This window comes from Pantherophis guttatus, chromosome 3 (assembly GCF_059756535.1).
Source record: "Pantherophis guttatus breed Tessera chromosome 3, ASM5975653v1, whole genome shotgun sequence".
NCBI classification, from domain to species: Eukaryota; Metazoa; Chordata; class Lepidosauria; order Squamata; family Colubridae; genus Pantherophis; species Pantherophis guttatus.
Window position 1 is genome coordinate 196,669,115 of NC_142065.1, and position 15,967 is coordinate 196,685,081.

Consider the following 15,967-nt stretch of genomic DNA (forward strand, 5'->3'; position numbering starts at 1 on the left):
AAAAGAAGAAGTGGGTCTTGTCATTCACTTCTAGCTACATTCTCATCCAACACTTGGTTATGCCCTGTCCATTTAGTGGACCTCAGCAGATGATGCTTGAAGGATCAGAGAGACAGAGATGATATAGAAGACACACATACACTTAAGGCCACATATTCTCATATATCAAGTACAGATTAACAGAGTTGGAAGGGACCTTATACGTCATCTAGTCCAACCCCCCGCTCAAGCAGGAGACAATACACCATTTCTGACAAATGGCAGTCCAATCTTTTCTTGAAAGTCTCCAGTAATAAAGCTCCCACAACTTCCGAAGACAAGCTGTTCCATTGGTTGATTGTTCTCACTGTCAGAAAGTTCCTCCTTATTTCTAGGTTGAATCTCTCCTTGGTCAGTTTCCATCCATTATTCCTTGCCTGGCCTTCGGGTGTTTTGGAAAATAGCTTGACCCACTCCTCTCTGTGGCAGTCCCTCAAATATTGGAACACTGCTATCATGTCTCCCCTGGTCCTTCTCTTCTCTTCACTAAACTAGCCATGCCCAGTTCCTGTAACCGTTCTTCATATGTTTTAGTCTCCAGTCTCCTAATCATCCTGGTTGCTCTCCTCTCACTTTTTCTAGAGTCTCAACATCTTTTTTATAGTGTGGTGACTAAAACTGGATGCAGTATTCTAGGTGTCATCTTACTAAGGCTTTATAGAGTGGTATTAGTACCTCACTTGATCTTGATTGTATCCAGGGGTGGCTTCTACTTACCTTTACTATCAGTTTGCAATGGGATCTTCGCTTCTGCACATGCGCAGATCACTTCTCATGATGTCAGGGTCAGTGGGCAGAGCCTCACACTGGTCCGAACTGGGGGCAACCCACCACTGATTGTATCCCTCTGTTAATGCAATTTAGGATTGCATTGGCTTTCATCATCAAGAGTATCTGTGGAGGAGCTTGTCACAAAACGTCAAGATGGCAGACACAGTCATGGAATCAAAGTTACACCTAAAAAACACATAAAAAGGGATGGGACTTTGATTACATGCTTGTGGACTCCAATTTCACTTTTTTTTGACCCCCCAGTCTGGGCGACTTACAACAGAATTCTGTTTGTATTATTTACAACAGAAATAATACAAACAGTCGTTGTTCCATACTTTAAAATGTTTATTCATAGTACTTTCATTTGCAGAAATGCATTATAGTATGTATTATAAAGAAAGAGAACTTTCTATGAACTACTTATGTCCATCCTCAAAGAGGTCCAATTGACAATGATCTTGTATTCTTTTAAGACCAAACTAAAAATTCATTGTCTCCCCCACCCCATTACTTTTTTATGTATTTTATGGCATTTATTACAATTCTTATCTTCTTCCTCTCCACTAGTCATTGGTTGTAAGTAAGAAAGGATAACATACATACATACATACATACATACATACATACATACATACATACATACCATATTTTTGGGAGTATAAGATGCTCCAGAGTATAAGATACATATTAGTTTTTGGGGAGGAAAACAAGAAAAAAAATTCTGCCTCTGCCTACCAGCATCCATCAGTATTCATCTGGCTAGAGTCCTTGCAGCAAACAACCTGGTCAGCTTCAACACATTATCGCAGCCTGATTCAGCACGAGCAGCGGATTGGTGGTTGGATTGGCCTCCCATAATACCACCAATCAGTTTTTTCAGGCTGTGGGGATTGCCACAGCCCATTGCTGCCTCCATGTGTCCCATTTTTGGCCTCTGCACATTGCATTTTTGGCCTCCGTGTGTCGTGTTTTCGGCCTCTGCATGCTCTGTTTTAGACGTCTTCCAGACTGTGAGGAATGCCACAGCACATCACTGAAAAATCACCGCCTCCCTGGGTCGCATTTTTGGCCAGTTCCAGGCGATTCCCCCCCCCCCGTGGGTGGGCAGGGCTTCAGCAACATTCGGTGTATAAGATGCACAGACATTTCTACCCACTTTTAGGAGGGGAAAAAGTGTGTCTTAAACTCCGAAAACTACGATATATATATATCACAGTGGTGGATTGCCCCCGGTTCGGATCAGTTCAAAAGAACCAGTAGTAAAACCAGTGGGAGGCCCCGCCCACTGCCCCAGATGTTGTCATCGGCGATCTGTGCATGTGATCCCGTTGCGAACCAGTAGTAAAGGTAAGTAGAACCCACCCCTGATATATATACTATACTATACATACATACATACATACACAAATACACACACACACACACACACACACATATATATATACATATATGTATACACATATACACACACAATTAAGAATAAAATAAATTAATAACAAGTATGTTGCTCTTAAACAGACACACACACCAATATATACTGCAGACAAGTTCTTGGTGAGCAAATCTCCATTGTCAGGAACAACTTGTGTCCTTAAGAGAAGTAGATAACATCTTCTCATTTGAGAGACTTGCTGAATAATGAAAACCTTACCCCATTACTTAGTGTACACATCTGAAGATAAGATTGTGTTATCCCATCAGCCAATTTATAATAACAATTACATCCCTTAATTAATGTAATGGTTTTTCTCCACAGCATTTACAATTTTCCATTTCTCAACTGGTTTAATACAAGAGTCATTAAATCTTGGAGTCTTTCATCTTCTCCTTATGGCACTGTATTCCAAGTCCTTATTCAGAATAAGGCCAAGTGTTATTAACAGCAAATAAGGAATAATAATACGCTTCATCCTCTTATTAGTGTCTACATCAAAATTGTCCAAATTGAGTATGAGCAATGCCATAATAGACTTACAAAAATCCTGCATTGAAATTTATGTAAATTTTACTTTTATTATTGACATAAACTTCATAATATGAAATGAGCAAAATCAGGTGGGATTTTAAAACAAAGAATGATAGATACCTGAAGCACAACATATTGTACTAAGCATTACCATTATTATAGGAAAAACATGAACAATAGAAGTACCGTGTTTCCCCAAAAAAAAGATTGGGTCTTATATTAATTTTTGCTCCAAAAGATGCATTGGGGCTTATTTTCTGGTTAGGTCTTATTTTTGGGGAAATGTGATACTAAATGCATCCATCTGGCTGATGATCTTAACTGGGGCTTATTATGGGGGTAGGGCTTATATTATGAGCATCCTGAAAAATCATGCTAGGACTTATTTTCCGGCTGGGTCCTATTTTTGGGGAAACAGGGTAGTAGTATGAGGTGGCCAAAATTATGAACAACAAACGAAAATTTAACAAAATATCAGAATTTACAAATTGAAATTAAAACAATGCGGAAGAGAATGTCAACTGTAATACATTAAAACAAGAAATGTTTAACCTTGGCAACTTTAAGACCTGTGGACTTCATGCTGTCTGGGGAATTCTGGGAGTCTTAAAGTTGCCAAGGTTGGACACTCCTGCTTTAAATCAAAGCTCTTTGAGCTATACTAAAGCAATTCACCAAATATTTGAATCAGTGGTGAAATGTAAAATTTGTTACTACCAGTTCTGTGGGCGTGGCTTGGTGGGGGGGTAATGTGACTGGGTGGGCGTGGCCAACTTTTTTTTTTACATTTTTTCTACAACCTCTTCGGCTGAAGAAATTGTTTAAAAAATGCTTTTAAAAGGCTCTGACAATCAGGTAACTCAGCTGGGACAATCAGGTAACTCAGCTTTTAAAAGCATTTTTTCTACAACCTCTTCGGCCGATAATATAATAATAATAACCTCTGCAGCCGAAGAGGTTGTAGAAAAAATGCTTTTAAAAGGCTCTGACGATCTCAGCTGAGCTGCACAATCATCAGAGGCTTTTTTTCCTTTTAAAAGCATTTTTTCTACAACCTCTTCGGCTGAAGAGGTTATTAAAAAAATGCTTTTAAAAGGCTCTGACGATCCCAGCTGAGCCGCACAATCATCAGAGGCTTTTTTTTTTAATTTTAAAAGCATTTTTTCTGCTGAAGAGGTTGTAGAAAAAATGCTTTTAAAAGTAAAAAAAAAAAAAACCCTCTGATAATCGCTTGGCTCAGCTGGGGCAGGGATTTTTGCTACCGGTTCTTCGAACCACCCGCCACCATCGTTACCGGCTCAGACGATCCGGTCCGAACCGGGAACATTTTACCCCTGATTTGGATGCTTTAAATATACCAGACTTGAAAAAAAAAAAACTTGCTGAGAACTTTCACCACCATTAGAACAATACCTCCATGATTCTTAAATCCTTGTTTAGAATCCAAAATGTTGATTTAAACCAGCAATATATAAGGACCATGATACTCAGTCCTTATATTGTTTGAATAATAACAACAGTACCAACAATGATAATAAACAATGGTAATCAGATTATCTTAACTGGCATAGTATTTCCAATTCCTGGAATAAAGCTGTTCCCCTACTGTCCCATTTCATGTTCCTTCAAAAGCCAACAGCTGGGTATAAATGTATTGAGGTTTTCATGCTTTACCAATCTTGGTTTAAACATGAGTCTTGAGTGATGACCTTCAGTGCTAATTTTGATGACAGTTCACTTCATCTAAATATACATTGGAATATATAAATTAATAATTTAAAAACTAAAAAGAGAAATCAAGCTAGGCTAAAAACATGTATGTTTTTTCATGTGTTAATGATAGTAATATGTTATTAATACTCATAAAAATGCATATTGCATTTAATCAAAAAGGAAGACTAGGTTCTCCACCACCACCCAAATAATTTGACTTTAAAATAAGAGTATGGGGCACTGGAGGCAACTTCTTCTTTCTGTCTAACTTAATTAGTTCTGGTGTTCATCCATGTAATACCTGGTGCCCTACTGAATGCTATATTAATATCAGTTCACTTTCGTACAATATCATCATAACTTTCTGAAATACCGACACCTTTTTTTGTTAGAAAAGCTTGGCAGACAATGATGTATTTGAATAGATCCAAGTTTATTTCTTCCTGGCACTACATGTGTAACTTTGTAAGATTATTCCCATCCTCGGGTCTAATTGTGTTGTTCCAGTTTAACTGAGAGGAGACCTTGGCTGAAATGTGAAACTATGCACAGAGGTATACATCAGAAATGAAAAATGAAGAGTCTTGTTCTCCTGGGAGTAATATTTGTGATGCATACAAATAATTCCCTTCCTTCCTTCCTTCCTTCCTTCCTTCCTTCCTTCCTTCCTTCCTTCCTTCCTTCCTTCCTTCCTTCCTTCCTCTTTCCCTCCCTCCCTCCCTCCCTTCCCCTGTCCCACTCTCTTGACTGAGAATCAGCCATAGCAGCATTAGATTCTTGTTAGGCTTGCTGGCATTCATCTACATCCTGTTGTTTTCCCCAGTGTTAACCTGTATGCACAGAAATAGGTTTAATGGCTACCAAGCTACTTCAAAATTTCCATTCCTTGGAGATTCTGCTTCTCTTGACTTGTCTCCTGGGTTCCATTCTTTCTTCTTCTCTCAGTCATTCAAATCCCCCAACCCAGTGTTGAAATGCAAGTCTCATAGACATGCTTGACTGACTACCCACATGCTTCACTTCAGCTTCTGTCAGTTAAAAGAGTGAATATGATAGGATGGATGGACGTGAAATTACACCGTTATTTTTAATTCATTTTTATTCTTTCCAATTCAGTAGAATGTTGGAAATAAATGAAATAAAGGGTATTTGGGACTCTATTCATCTGTCAGAATGACAAGTCTCTAAAACAGAATGAAATGGGACCAATTTTGGTATGGGAAGAGAAACTGGCAAAAAAACAAATCAGGTTCAAAACTGACTCGATCAAGTCAGGGACTGCAAATAAAAAAATGGAATGGGACAACTCGCTGCAGCTAAATCACGACAACCATCTCGTCATGGCCATCTCGCTATGGCCATCTCGCCACAGACAACTCAACACAGGACAACTCGCCACAGGACAATCCACATGAGAACACCGTATCATTGTAGTAGCCTTTTGGAAAGTCCTTTAACATTTGATTGTTTTCCTGGGCATGGGGTTAGGGAAGTCCATGACATATTGATTGATAGGTTTCCTCAAGCGCCATTTTATGTTCTATTATTTTGAGTTCATTTTATCCTGTTACTGCTTTGTGTTATTTTTTAAAAGGTTATTAGCCACCCAAAGACATTTTTTGCCAGAACTTAATCATATTAAAATTAATATGATTAAAATATTAAAATTAAATTTTAAAAAAATAAATTAAAATTAAATTAAATTAAATTTTTTAAAAAGCTAAAATTAAAAAATTAAAAAAGATTAAAATAAAATACTTTCACTACCTATGTCATATTAATTTATTTAATTAAATGTATATGCCACGGGTGTCAAACTCATGATGACACATCAACATGTAACATATGGCAACTGTTCCCCCTTCACTAAACTGGGGGGTGGGCGTGGCCAGTATGTGATGCATTTCGCCCGTGGGCCACAAGTTTGACACCCCTGGTATATGCCATCCATCCAACCAATAAGGCTAGGGTGGATGGGTGGCTATTTTATTTTGTTGCTGCATGATTTGACTTCCCAAGGCTATATGAATAAATCAATGGAACCTTTGATTCTATCCATACTGGTCCATACTGGTCAGGATATGCAAATCTCTCAACTATTCTTCTACTCTAGGCATGAATTTAATTTCACCTACAAGCAACTGCAAGTAGTCCAAAGTCTGAATAAAGGAGGAGGGTTGAACTCTGCTGAAGGCTGCAAAAACAGGTATGAGCCTAAGGGAATTAAAAAGAAACATCACATTTAGAATAATGCTGAGAATAATGAGAATATTCAATACTTTAGCTGATGAATAAGCATGTCATATAACCAAGGTCAGGGTGCAGATGAACAATATATGACTGGCTAAACACAACTCAATATTGTGAAGCCAGAAAAACAGACCCTGTGCTACTCTAGAAGAGAAAACACACAAAACATGTTGGCTTTGCTTCTGACTATACAACTTCTGAAAGTATGGTGAGTTTCCAACCATCCTCAACTCAATTAGTAGTTCTGTCACTTTCAGAAACCATGAAAAAGCACATAATTGCATCTTCTGCTCCTATAGAAGTATGCATAGATGAGGCAACATGCCAAAATCTTTCCACAGTTAGAAACAAATATGGTATCATTTCTGCAAAAAGAGCCCTGATTGCTGGTGCCCATGTTGGTAACAATCAGTAAGACTGGGAAAACATCCTGGGTAAATTTGATGTTGGAGAGCTGAATGACAATGGCCTGTTTCTGCTATAATTTGCAAGAGCAAATGAGCTAATGATTGAAAGCAGCTCATTTCAGCATCCACGAAAACATCAATTAACACGGTATTCACCCCACAACTATTCACCCAGTGAAAAGGATATATCTGTCCTGGACAACATCCTAATCAGCAACTGTTTTCAAACATAATTCATGGATGTCCACTCAATGAGTTCTATCAACTATGGTTCTGGCCATCACCTTATACATATAGTCCTGCAAATAGACTACTCATAAGGTAACCACCCAAATATTATGAATGGGTGAAGGAAGGGCCTTTGTAAAGCCCTTGTAAAGGGCTTCTCTACTTGTAAAGAACAGGTCCAATTGATGCTTACCAATTGATTTGCTGTTTTCAAATATCTAGAAGATGTATGTTATAAAATGCTATAGTTAATTAGTGAATGTGCCAAAGAAAACTGTCCTATAGAATAACAGCAAATACAACTATGGATTTCAGATGAATGCCTGCATTTGGTAGACAGATAAAAAAAAAAATAGTAACTCAGAGAGAGAGAGAGAGAGACAGTAGAGATAGCTTAATAAACAAGTGCATACCCATCTCAAAGCAGAATTCCACCTATTGGAATAAATTTTAATGTACAATGACAACATCAGAAAGGCTGGTGACATTGTAATATGCTCTGGAATCGAATTATTGAGTTATTGGGACTCGTACTTTGAGCTACTTTACAAGTGCCGGTTTCTGAAGACACTCTGTTAGAACCACCAACTCTTGATGGCCCAGATGGAACTATTGACAAATATGAGTCCAGAATCTCTGAAATAAAAGTTGCCACCCATCAGTTTAAAAAGTGAGAAAGCTGCTGGAGCAGAAGAAGACACATTGAATGCTGGTAGTGATATACTTAATTGTCAGCTTCTTTCATTACATCAAATAATCTGGCAGGTTGATGAAATACAAATTCATGAAGCAGGCAATTATAGTGCCAGTTTTCAAGAAAGGAGAGAATCAAGAGTGCAACAATTACCATGGGATAGCCTGTTCTCAATTCTGGATAAGATATTTATGAAAACAATGCCATGAAGAGTTCATGTATGAAGAAAACAACTAGCTCAAAAAGAATAGGTTGGTGACCCAATATTGCTCCTTTGACAATTGTTCAAGCAATACATCAGGCATGGAAAGGAGGTCATCTGCCAATGGCCCTCACAGCAAAAGGTGCATATGCTAAAATAGTAAACCAGATGTCCTGCAGCACGTATATGAGGTATCACAATGTTCTGTTTCTGCTAATGGTGAAAATCAAAAACCTTCCCAGAATGTTCTGATGTGAAGTAAGGTTGCCTTGAATCTGGTTAGGATGATTGGATCATGGCCAATTATTGCCTTGGCTAGGTTGGGTTGGGGAATCATTCTTAGCCTACTTTCTTGTAACAAGTCAAAATTGGTGGAATGCACAAAATTTTCGATTGTGATAGACAACTGATTTATTTATTTATTTATTTATTATTTATTTATCAAGAACATATTAGGTAATATATATATATATATATATAAGTATAAGCATGAATTGAATACATAAAATAGATACTAATAGAGGAAACATTAGGACAGGGATGGTAGGCACGCTGGTGCCCTTATACACGCCCCTTACAGACCTCTTAGGAATGGGGTGAGGTCAACAGTAGACAGTCTTAGGTTAAAGTTTTGGGGGATTTGGGATGAAACCACAGATTCAGGTAGTGCATTCCAGGCATTGACCACTCTGTTACTGAAGTCATATTTTCTGCAATCAAGTTTGGAGCAGTTCACTTTAAGTTTGTATCTATTGTGTGCTATGTATTGTTGTGGTTGAAGCTGAAGTAGTCATTGACAGGTAGGATATTATAGCAGATAATTTTATGAGCTACGCTTAGGTCATACCAAAGATGGCGTAGTTCTAAGTTTTCTAGGCCCAGAATTTCAAGTCTGGTGGCAAAAGGTATTTTGAGCAGAGGAGTGGAGGACTCTTCTTGTGAAATATTTCTGGACACATTTGATTGTATTAATGTCCAATATGCAGTGCCGGTTCCAGACAGATGAGCTGTATTTGAGAATTGGTCTAGCAAATGTTTTGTATGCTCTGGTTAGTAGTGTGATATTACCGGAGGAGAATCTACGCAAGATTAGGTTTACAACTCTTAATGCCTTTTTGGCGATGTTGTTACAGTGGGGTTTGGCACTTAGATCATTAGATATGAATACTCCAAGTTCCTTGACAGAGTGAGGGTCATCTACAAGGTCATGTCCACTCAGCTTGTATTTTGTGTTCTGATTCTTTTTGCCAATGTGTAAGACAGAACATTTGTTGGTTGAGATTTGGAGTTGCCAATTGTTTGACAATTATTATCCAGATGTTGCTGAACTACAACTCCTAACTTCCTGGGAAGAAGAGGCAATGGTGATGGATGCTAAGAAACATCATTCCTCAATTTCTGGTGGGCCATAAATTAAAAATTGCTCAATTGCCAGAGTACCCTGACTGGATCACACATATTTCTGCTGGATTCTAAATCGGAAATTCAGAGTTAGCAAACATCCTTACCACTCTTTTATTAAGTATACGTTGCATGTACAGCAAATGTGCAGAATAAGTTATGCAGGTGTTTCTTTGGTGTGTCAAACAGAATACAAATCTCTTTGCATGTCCAGAGAATCCCTATTCTTAAAATAAATGGGCAAACCAGGAGATACAGCTACTGAATACACTCTGCAATTGAATGAAATGGCTATGAAGAAATAGACAGAGGAAAAATAACTATGAAATTAAATAAAGAATGTTGGTTTATATGAAGTCCAGCCAAAGTACATATACACATATGTACAATCTCTATGTCACGCAGATAAGGAGTGTAAAGTTCACAAAGCCAAGTGTACCATTAATATTGATATTTACATGGAACATTTTCAAAGCATTCTGTTTCTAATTTACCAGATCTGATTGGACTTGAAGGGTTCATTTGGCTGCACAAATCAGTTAACCAAGATCTCAGGCTTCCCAAGTCTATAATAAAAATATAGTATGTGGCATATGCCAACAGCTTGTAATATAGAGTCTTTTTTTTCCTTTCCTCTGGCACTTTCCTTTTGTTCTCTCCTCAAAATCAAAGATTCTGGCCAGGTCAGCCACATGAAGTTCTTTCTCAAAGATCAAAAGAGACTGACAATACTGTAATAAGTTGAAGACTGATTTGCTTGCTTAAGGGATCTTCATAAAGAACAAAAAAATCTAAATGTCTAAATTAAATAGCTAAGTTATCTTTTTAAGTGTTGATTTGTATAAAAAGATGACTTTATTTTTTTAAAAAAAAAAACTTGTGAGATCCTAAGACCCAAGGGTATATACCAGTGATGACTAACATTTTCTGAAATGAGTGCCCAAAGCACATGCACGTGTGTGTGAATGTGCATGCCCAAACCCCCAAAATGCAATGTGCATGTGGTCACATGCATGTGCCCTGCCCCCACGCATGTGTGTGCCCCTGCATGCACCCCATCCCCATGCATGCACACGTGCCCCGCAATGCCATGTGTCTGTGCATGTGCGTGCTCCCCTGCATGCACCCCCCGTGCATGTTGCGTGCCCTCTGCACATGCCAACCCCTGTGCATGTGCGGCAGAGACCTGAAGACCAATTGGCCAGCAGGAGGTGCATGTGCAGCAGAGCTGAACTGGGACGACGGCTCATGTGCCATCAGAGAGGGCGCTGCGTACCACTTCTGGCACATGTGCCATGGTTTGCCACAAGGGTATATACAGTATTTTTTTCTTGTCTAGTTAATTTTTGAGAGATACCAGTAAATAGTGAGTATACTAGGACAAACATTAAATTTCATTTCTATAGCGATACTCAGTCATCCAGGTCATCGTTGTCCCAAAGGTGCTTTTTCAGGAGGCAGCTGGACTTTCTTGTTTTTTCTTTCAAGTTGTTTCACTTCTCATCTAAACTCTGACTGGATGGTTGGGGATGGAAGGGTTTATATTACTTGCAGACAGCTGGCCATTAAATTTCATTTCATCTACATGAAACCATATGCAATTAATAGTTTATTATTGCCTTATATTTAATTATTTCTTTCTTTCATATTAATATCCTGTTTTCCCCAAATTAAGATATCCCCTGATAATAAGCCCAATTGGGCTTTTGAGCACATGGCAATAAGGCCAAGCGCTTATTTCAGGGTTCAAAAAAATATAAGACAGGGTTTTATTTTTGGGGAAACACGGTAATGTTTAGAAGTCTTCAATTGATCTGTCAATAACCTGTGGTGGTCATCTATCCTAGCTAGAGTAAAGATCACTTTTAATCACTATGGAGAGGACCAGTGGTGAAATCCACTTACCTTTGCTACTGGTTCGGTCATGCTCCCGTACCTCTTCTGCACATGTGCAGGATGTAATGACGTCCCGGCAGGTGGGCAGAGCCTCCCGCCACTGGTGCTACCAGTTTGGTGAGCTGGATAGAACCAGGGGGGATTTCACCGCTGGAGAGGACTGACCGATGATTAAGATTTTTAATGTGGGATCTTTGGGGGGGGGATTGAAGTGGAGAAACAGGTTGCATTGAGAAACAAGAGGTAGAGCTAGATAGCAATAGCAATAGCACTTAGACTTATATACTGTTTCCTAGTGCTTTCCATCCCTCTCTAAGTGGTTTACAGAGTCAGCATATTGCCCTCAACAATCTGGGTCCTCATTTTACCCACCTCAGAAGGTTGGAAGGCTGAGTTAACCTTCAACCTGGTGAGATTTGAACTGCCAAGTTGCAGGCAGCCAACAATGTGGTCCCTGAATGTTAACATCAACTTGATGGCACCTAATCAATCAATGCAAAGTGGCTCATAGGAAACACCACTTGGAACAATGAGATGTAATTATGACTAACTTAAGTCCCATAAAATTCAGTAATAGTTAATGTGGGGTCTTTGACCATGTATAGAGAGTTATATTCTTGCGAATGAAGGTGTCCCAGGATAATGTTGCAGGATCCAATCTGAATTGGTCACCAGAACCAGAGGTTTATTCTTCCAAGCTTTTGGATAGTTAGCCATCAACAACCCAGTTAACAACTGAAAGGCCACATCCAATGAGGCACCACATAAATACTGTGCAAAAAATAATATAGCCCAGGGCAGACATTTTGGAGAGAGAGAAGTTCTGAGGATGGGCTCCAGCACATCAATTATGATTTCACTGAACTAGGGCTGCATAAAAATCTTGGTTTACGTAGGAAGAATCTGGCTAAAGAGAAATACACATAAAGCCTACGAAAAGGAAACAAAACAAATACTGTACCTTTACAGGGAGGATACATGAGATGAGGGTGTGGCTAACTGATGAGGACTTATAAGTCCAAAATAGATCTATCTTAGTCTCCTTAGTCTACCAATGGGCAGCAGAGTGTTTGCTGACTGCCAGAAAAGAAAAAAAAAGAAAAGCCTAGAAACTCGTGGATTGTGATTTCACTGAACTAGGGCTGCATAAAAATCTTGGTTTACGTAGGAAGAACTTGGCTAAAGAGAAATACATACACATGTGTGTGTGTGTGTGTGTGTGTTGGAGTAATGTGATTATTCTACTATTGAGTAGTAAATAGAAATGATAGAATAGAGAACTACAAAAGGAAAATACGTAAGCCGATACGAAATGCTGTAAAATTACCATTAATGTTATGTAATGTTCAATACGTTATGTCTTGACATGTTTTGTTTATATATATCTGTGATTTTTTTTGTGTTGTTTTTAAAGACAAACTGTTTAATAAATTTAAAAAAAAAAAGAAATAAAGCTCAGCATATTTTAATGCATGTCTTGGATTTCACAGACGTGGGTTGTAATAAATCTAGAGCAATGATGAATAGGATTTCACAGCAGGAGAAGAGAATATCAAAATGGGATGAACTTTCTAAAAAGGCAGACACTAGAATCACATGGAAATCAGGGGTGAGTTTCACATACTGTAATTTTACCATCGGTTCACCATGCACTGAAAATGTCTTCTGCACATGCATCCAGCCTTCCATGCACGCGCTTTGCTCATGCGTGTGGCTTACACGCATGCACACGGCTTAGAAAACATGGCTAAATAGAATGGCATAGTGTCGGGGGCGCCATTACCAGTTCACACGAACTGGTCTGAACCAGCTGAATACCACCACTGATTAAAATTAATTCTTATGCAGAAAAAATACAGGCAATTTTAATACTTACATGTCAATTGGAATTCTGGAGATGATGTCAGAAAAACTAACACCCAGAACTGATGAGAATGAATTACTCATTATCTACATCAGGGATACCCAACCCCCGGTCTATGGACCTGCACCAGGTCATGGCATGCAAGAAACCGGGCCATGCAAACAAGGAAGCTCCATCCATGGGATGCAGGCAGCACATGAAACCACGCCCCTCTGGTCCATGAAAAAACCTCTCTCCATAGAACAAGTCCTTGGTGTTCAAAAAGTTAGGGGCCACTGGCTTACATTGTGCTAGTCTTCCATGAGAAGATGCATTTTCCACCAGGCAGTTACATAGGGCAGGAGGGGAGGATAGGGCTGAAGTATGAGATTGCTAGAAATATGAATAAGGAAAACTTATTTTCCTTGAACCAAAGTTAAATCTCCTGGCTCAGATGAATCTCTTCCTATGGTAACTTATAGATGGTTTGGTCCAACATCGTAATCACCTTTGAGAAATGCTAGAGAGTGGCTAAAACACCCAATCATGTGGACATGATCAATGTCATCCCTCTCTGTGAAATTTTAGTGGCACACAACATAATCCACCTGAATTTTACGTATAATATATATTGATATACTTAATTATATCCAGTGCTATCTTCTACTCCCAGGTTCAGCCCAGGAGACTTGTGTGCATAGATAGGCTTCTGTGTTTGCATAACAACCTTAACCGGATCAGTTACAAACCAGCAGCTGCGTGGGCTAATTCAGTAACTGAATTAAGTGACTTGTGTAAATGAAGTCCATGAGTAATACTTGCTGATCATAGCCTTGGGCATAAACCTAATGCACATTCCATATTGAAACTGTCTAGCCAAACTTCATGGCATTCATTGAGTTGAACATTCTAAATGTAAATCACTTTCAAATTCTGGTGCAACTCGTAATATCAAAGATATGTATACATGCATACATGCACACATGCACACACACACACACACACACACACATATGTATGGTTGAGTTAAGATAAAATGTTCTATAGGTAACTACTTCTTCAATCAGTTCTAGTCAGACCTTGACCTGCTCCATGTTCATGAAAACATCCTTCTTTCTAACACCAACTTTTCTCCTTCTTTAACGTATGTAAAAAGGAATTTCATCTCTTTCCAAAACTCTGAATTGATAACAAACCAATAACTCCTGAAATTAGTCAAGTAATACATGAAGGTTTAGGATTACCCACACCAACATTAGAATGAAACCATCTACTCTCAATCATTAGACAGTTATGTTGAAGATGGACAGCACTTCTCTAGAATAAATATTTCAACTAGAGATGCCTTTATTTAGGTATTCATAGGTGTTGGTCTTCAGCTATCACCAGGAAGCGTGTTGTTTTACCAATTATATGACCGGAGTCTCTTGTTCTGATGCGATACAAATATAAATAAATACATAAGGAGCAAACATTCCTTATCCCTAAAATTCCTTCGTGATAATTGTACCCACCCATTTTTTTTCATTCCTCTTTTCTTGTCTCAGAAAAAGAACTGGAAAGTGCTGTTTCCCCCAATACTCATGTGTGAGGAATGATTCCAAGTGAATCCAATTATTTTGGGAGAAAAAACTAGTATAGTATAGTATAGTATAGTATAGTATAGTATAGTATAGTATAGTATAGTATAGTGCCCAAAACACACGTGTACCCAAACCCCCAAAATGCAATGCACTTGGGGCCCCCGCACATGTCCGGCCCCCACATGCTCACACGTCTCCTGAATGAGCCCCCCATGCATGTGCACACACCACCCCCTGCACACACACACGCCCACACACATGCGCAGCAGAGACCCGAAGATCAGCTAGCATGCGCAGCGGAGCTGAACTGTGGCAACGGCTCATGTGCCATCAGAGAGGGCACTGTGTGCCACCTCTGGCACATGTGCCATAGGTTCACCATCACGGGTATAGTATATAAGAGGTAGGTAAGGGGCGTGCATAAGAGCACCAGTGTGCCTACCATCCCTGTCCTAATGTTCCCTTTAATTGTACTCATTTTATGTATTCAATTCATGCTTATACTTATATATATTATCTAATATGTACTCGACAAAATAAATAAAATAAAATAAATAAATAAATAAATATGGCTTGGGTTTTAATATATTAGGTTTTTTTGTTAGCATTGTTATTAAGGGAGGTGCAGGATGGAGAAATAAGAAAATAACCTCACAAAAATCAATCTGTCACAAATCGAAAGATATTGTTGTACAAATGTCTATGGAGATTCTCAGTCATTCAGGTCATGGTTGTCCCAAAGGTGCTTTTTTCTTCAAGAGGCAACTGGACTTTCTGGTTTTTCTTTGAAGACGTTTCGCTTGTCATCCAAGAAGCTTCTTCAGCTCTGACAGGACAGTGGGGAACGGAGCTGAAGAAGCTTCTTGGATGAGAAGCAAAACGTCTTCAAAGAAAAACCAGAAAGTCCATTTGCCTCTTGAAGAAGCACCTTTGGGACATTGTTGTACAAAAGAAAACATGTTTTAATTGAT